A 6,750-nucleotide genomic window follows, 5' to 3' on the forward strand; every position below is an offset into this window, starting at 1 on the left:
AAAAAGGTTATCCACCATTAAAAACATACTTCCTGTCTTTTCTTGTCTCAATAACACTCATTCTAGCACTTATATAATCTTTGCCCACGAACAACTTCTAATACAACATAAATAGTAATAAATAAAATCCACCCTAACAAAGCTAAGGCTCAACCACCACATCAATACAATAACGAAACACCATTAAAATCTTGACCAATACAATGGGTCCCAGCAAAATCAAACAACTCAATAGCTATATTAATATGAACTTCTCCAGACAAATAATATCATACTGCTTCTATCAATAAAACAAACAATAACATACTTATAGCCACAACATTTCCAATCCATGTCTCCGGAAACTCTTCTGTAGTCATAGCAGCAGTGTAACCAAAAACTACTAATATGCCACCTAAGTAGACTAAAAAAACAACTAACCCTAAAAATACATCTTCTAAACACACCACCACCGCACAGCCTAAACCCCCACTAGCAACCAAACTTAACCCCCCATATACCGGAGAAGGCTTAGAAGCAAAAGCTACAAACCCTACGATTAATAACAAAGAAATAAAAAAAATAATTATCATTTTTATTATTTTAGCATGGACTTTAACCATAACCTATGGCATGAAAAACCATTGTTGTATTTCAACTACAAAAACTTAATGACCAACCTACGAAAAACTCACCCCCTTGCAAAAATTATTAACCACTCCTTTATTGACCTCCCTGCGCCCTCTAACATTTCAGCCTGATGAAATTTTGGATCTCTCTTAGGAATCTGCCTAATTATCCAAATCCTTACAGGACTATTCCTAGCTATACACTACACATCAGACACACTAACAGCTTTCTCATCAGTAGCCCACATCTGCAGAGACGTAAACTACGGTTGACTAATTCGCAATCTACACGCAAATGGAGCATCCATATTTTTCATATGCCTATTCCTCCACGTAGGACGAGGAATCTACTACGGATCCTACCTATTCAAAGAAACCTGAAACATCGGAGTAATCCTACTCCTAACAGTTATAGCAACCGCATTTGTAGGATATGTTCTTCCATGAGGACAAATATCATTCTGAGGGGCCACCGTTATTACTAACCTCCTATCAGCCATTCCTTACATCGGCACAACCTTAGTTGAATGAATCTGAGGTGGCTTTTCCGTAGATAAAGCAACATTAACCCGATTCTTTGCCTTCCACTTTATCCTACCCTTCATTATCCTAGCCTTAGTCATTGTCCACCTATTATTCCTCCACGAAACAGGCTCCAGCAACCCAACAGGAATTAATCCTGATAGCAGGAATTAATGGAGTTCGAATGCATATTGAAGGATGTCATTCTTCACTTTATTTTCTCCATGATTTTTTCTCTAGTAAAATCAATATGGATCTTGTTTCACAAGATAAACATGGAAATATGTAATGTATGATGCCATATTTACAACCTATATCATATTACCTGCCTTCTTGGGAAGGGGGAAAGAGTGAATGGGGAGGAGTGAACATAAATTGCAAAATGTCAGAAAATGATTATTAAAATTGTATTGACATATAATCTGAAAAAAATAAAAAGAGAAATAAAAGATAGCAATACTGAGACTAGCACCCATACTTTAGGACCCAAACTCTACTAGACTTTCTACCATATTACACTACCTAGCTAAACTTTTAATATACAGTGTTTAGGAGTCAGAGAAGTCTATATTATCTTTTAAAAGTGAATATATTTATCTAGTAATCCCTTAAACTTAATATGAACAGCAAAGAGGTATCCCTCTACTAAGTCACATATTTCTCTGGTGGAATGGAGAGTAAGGTCTTTTATATATCCATGAGCTTAAATGCAAGGCCTGAGTCATTATAATGGGAACCTTCTGCAGGAATACTAGATAGACAACTTTCATCTCATTGGGAGAAGTGAGACAAGAAGTGAGAGGTTCCCAAAATATTCTTAAGTGTTTTGTCACAGTGAAGACTTAACCACAAGATATATATAATTAGTAAGAACCCCATACCTCTTTTCCTGGGAATCAAACTCTCTTCTTTTTTCTCTTTTTCTTTCTTTCTTTCTTTCTTTCTTTCTTTCTTTCTTTCTTTCTTTTTGCAGCTCCAATTTGATGAATGCAGTTACTCAGCATTGAGTCACTTGCTACTCCCACAGTTAGTATGGCTTTGGGGGTTTATCACTTATGAGTTTATTATCTGCATTCAATGCAAATTTTCCATTTTTTTTCATACAGAACAAAAGATACCTAAATCCAAGAAGAAAAACATTTTAAGTAAGACACAAAAAAGGTAAAAAACAAGGAAGTGAATCAAGTCATAAAAGATTTTCTTTACCCATAAAAAGGAACATTTACCTATATGTTAAGGAGAGTTATTATTTAATTCCCCTTTAATCCCTTTGGTTCCTAATCATAGCAAAAGAAAGCAATTGGTAAAAAAATCATAGTTCCAGTAGCACTATTAATAGCACAGTATCATCTGCCATTCGAGAGTTTCTTCTCAGAAGCCTCTCGAAGTAAACCAGAAAATAGTTGAAAGTTCTTGCTTCTGTCTTGGAATACATGATCCAACTTCAATTTAGCATTCACGGATGACCAAGACATATTATTCTACATAGTTGCTCTACTCTGACTGCATCTCCACTAGCTATGTGACCCTGGGCAAGTTAATCCTGTTTGCTTCAGTTTCCTCATCTGTAAAATGAGCTAGAGAAAAAAATGACAAACCACTCCAAGAACTCTGCCAAGAAAAACCTTAAAGGGGATCATAAAGAGTCAGACACAATTGAAAACACCTGAACACACACACATACACACACACACAGATGAGGTTATTGAGGTTCACTGATGGTCACATAGTTGGTAAGGATTAGAGGCAAATTACTACAGTATCTTGATCAAGAAAACCCCAATTGGGGTGATAAAAATTTGAACACAACTGAAAAATGACCAAACAACAATAATCTCATATACACACATGCAAGACCCCTTAGCATATTTATATTGATCGAAGGTTTGCAAAGTGCTCTACAAATATTCAATTTTATTAATCATAATCCTAATTTGGTAACACTATCATGTTGGGGGCTTATTATATATACACTTTTCTCTAAATTATGGTTCAGAGAATCTCTCTTAATGAAAGAACAAATGTGTCAGAAGAGTAGAGAGGGTCTAGCAGATATTTGCTTTCAAGCCAAAGAATATAACTTTATTTGGAGTTTGCAATTAAGGTATATAAATTGGGGAGGGAATAAAAAATCTCCTTAATTTACATTTTTTTTAAAGAAAGGGGAAGGGTTATAACCAACTAAACAAAGTATAACAGGATATCCTAACTTTTTTTAACCCATATCTTCTGTCTTATTATCAATTCTAAGCCAGAAGAATAGCAAAGCCTAGGAAATGGGGGTAAAGTAACTTGATCAGGGTCTTACAGCTAGAAAAATATATGAGGCCAGGTTTGAACTCAGGTCCTCCAGACTCCAAGTCTGATGTTCTATCCACTGTGTTACCTAGCTGCCACAGGGTACCCTAACTTCTGAATGGTTGAAAAGCACTGATGATAGGGTTCAGTTCAGGGACACAAAGGAAAAAGAGCTCTGGCTTTGGAGTTAGAAGAGATCTGGATAAATGAATGAATGAAAAAATACTAATTAAGAATTTACTATGTGTCAAACATTGTGATAAGTACTAGGGAGATAAATATAAAAATGAAAATAGTCCCTGTCCTCAAGAAACTTACATTCTAATAAGAGAAGGCAACACATATAAGAGATTATATAGACCAGGGAGATACAGTTTCTTTTGGAAATTTATAAGGATAGTGAGTGGAGCCACAAGGGAGCAGATTGAGATATTCTTTATAGGAACAATGGCATAGTTGATTTGATTATGCTTTCTAGAACTGGAATGGAAGAGGGAATAAGAGTAGAGAGTATATATATCTATATCTATATCTATATATAGATATAGATATAGATATAGATATAGATATCAGCATGGTGGCAGTTGAGATAGCCAGATATTGCTAGTCCAGTATGTCCAGAGTCAATTCTAGATGTAGTATGTGACTATGACTTCCACCAATTCAACCTGTAATATTTGATTGCTACATGGCCATGAGAAACTCTCCTAGTCTCTCTGACCCTAAATGTCCTTAGCTATAAAATGGAGATAACTATCTGTAGTCTCTTCCTCACAGGGTCACTATGAGTAAAACATTGGGCCAAATTGAAGTGCTATGTAAATTCCAGCTATTGTTATTATTATTGAAAGAGAAGGTTACTTTTGTGGGAGTATAGTTGTTCTTTGTTGTCAAAGAAAACACAGAGCTTCAAAAATTTATTTAGCTTTTACCTTATAACATCCTGTTACAAAAATTACTTTGTCTAAAATTTGGGCAATATAATGGCCCTTCAGGTCCATGTGGTTATCTCTTTTGCTTTTTTTAAGAAATTTAATTTGAATGCCTTCTGTACTTTGATCTAGTTACAAAAGATTCTCCTTATTAATGGAAATTGATTGTTCAGTATTTTATACTTTGTGAGAGCTGGTGAAAACTTGTGCTGTGAGAAGTTGGTGAAAGCTTGGGAGAAGAGAAATCTTGGTCTCCTGGCTTCTAGCTCTGAGAGAGAACACATACTATTTCAGATTATCTTAAAGGAAGAAAAAGACCAGGAAAAGGTGGCATAAAGGATCTGGTACCCCAGTTATATTCTTGTCCCCGGTTTATTACTCTAGAGACTTCAGGGAATTTCCCCTTGGAGTAAGAATTGAGACTCTATTTTGGCTAGCCTATGATATTTTTGCTTCCAATGGTAGAGCTCATTCACTTTTTATATTGTCTTGGATTTATTCTTATCTATAAACTTTCTCTGATTCCTCTTTGTTATCAGTCAGAACAAATGGATTTATGTGCTATTAGCTATATGTTCATTGTAGAAGTGTTATTTGGTGGAAAGGGAGACAAGTATTAGCTAGACAGAGTAAAACACTCCTTGATTAAGGGATAGTAATCAAGAACTAAGCTGGAACCAAAAAATTATTTCCCTAGTCTAATAATGTTTAGGGGAATAGACATAATTTTAGACTGTTTCTGTCTCAGTCTTTTTTTCTGTGTCTGTGTCTGTGCCTGTGTTTGTCTCTGTCTCTCTCTCCCTGAGAAGAGAGTGGCTAGTCTACTGCCCTCTTACTAGGAGTCTCAATCAGTCTCCTTTAGAAAAGGATGAGTGGAAGATGGTCTAGAAATATCTATCTATTCATGTCTCCCTGAGAATTCACAGTTAGGCAGATCTCTATGAACACATATAATCTAAATAGGTAAAATACACTCAAACCATTATATAAAGAATGATTTAGAAGTACAACCACCATCACTCTGAAGGGTTGGTTAAGAAAAATCCTATCACTTAGGCAAAAGCTTTAGTTTCCTGGTTTAACTTACAGTTTCATATTTATTGCTAGTTATTTCCTTGTCTCTTTGTAGCTGAAGTCAAACACAGTCAATTCTAATACTAAAAATATTTGTGCAATGAAGCCCCAGTTTATATTATAGTATCTAATGATAAATGGGAATCAGAAGGGGAAGTTGGAGAAAGATCAAATCTTTTCTTAGGATTTTCTTTAGCTCTTAAGTAGGTAGATACAACAGTAGAATATCATCAGCTTGAGTCTTCTAATGTAATGTATCTGTAGGACCAATGATCCTCTTCAATATTTCCCTTCTTTGACTCAGATCAAGCATGTCTTCTCTTTCTCCTTTGCTGGTTTCCCCTGGGCTTCTGGATCTTTCTCTTTCAGCTCTCAACATTCCCCATTCCTTCTTCTTCTTCCAAATCTCAAGTACTGAAATAGCTCCTTTTTTTTTAATACAAGTCCTTCAGGATATGACTAAGTCCCTCATCCAATAATTTTGATCTAAGGAGGTATGAAAGCCTAGTTCACCACTATTTCTGATTAACTGATTTAATCAAGATGTCTTCTTACCTAACAAAAGTCATACTTCAATAAAAAAACTATTTAACTGCTTTTTAAAATTAAAAGTTCTATTCCAAGAAATGAAGAAGAAAAATGTATAATTTATCACTTCTCTGTATGTGTATATGATTTGGGGTTTTAATTTTAAAAGATTACTCTGTTACAAATATGAATACTATAGAAATAGGTATTGAGTGATAATACATGTGAAACCCAGTGGAATTACTCGTCAGCTCCAGCATTGGGGAGAGAAAAGAGGAGGGAGAGAACAGGAATCATGTAAGCATGGAAAAAATACTTTAAAAAATCAATAAATAATCTTTTTTTTTTTTTAAAAGTCCCACTCCAAAAATTGTGTGGTATGGAGATGGTCCTGGTTTTCCAATACTCCACCAACAAAACACAATCTCTACTAGTACCTAGTAAGCTGAAAAGCCTTTGGGTTTTAACCAGTAAAAAACTTTGTGTCTATAGCAGGCATATCATTCATGCCAGTTTTAGAGGTATATCACCAGAAAGTTGATCATAAAATAAGGATTGGGGTGGGGGGAGCAATTGTAATCTCCCTTGGTGGAAAGCGTTCCCTCATCAGGGAAAGAGTGGATCTTAAATTTATTATTTTATTTTTTTAATCTTAATAAAATGACTTATAGATATATTTTTTAGAAATTTTTAATTAAGAAAATAAAATATTAAATTTCTTAATGGACATGCATCTCTTCTTTGGGAAAGTTGAAGACTTCAGATGTATATATATATATATATATATA

General features: G+C 34.7%; 1 pseudogene; it reads left to right on the forward strand.

The window, feature by feature from the left end:
- Positions 1-390: 390 nt before the first annotated feature.
- Positions 391-1,304, forward strand: LOC123255943 (annotated as a pseudogene).
- Positions 1,305-6,750: the final 5,446 nt, after the last annotated feature.

Source organism: Gracilinanus agilis, unplaced genomic scaffold (genome assembly GCF_016433145.1).
Source record: "Gracilinanus agilis isolate LMUSP501 unplaced genomic scaffold, AgileGrace unplaced_scaffold54397, whole genome shotgun sequence".
Taxonomy (NCBI): Eukaryota; Metazoa; Chordata; class Mammalia; order Didelphimorphia; family Didelphidae; genus Gracilinanus; species Gracilinanus agilis.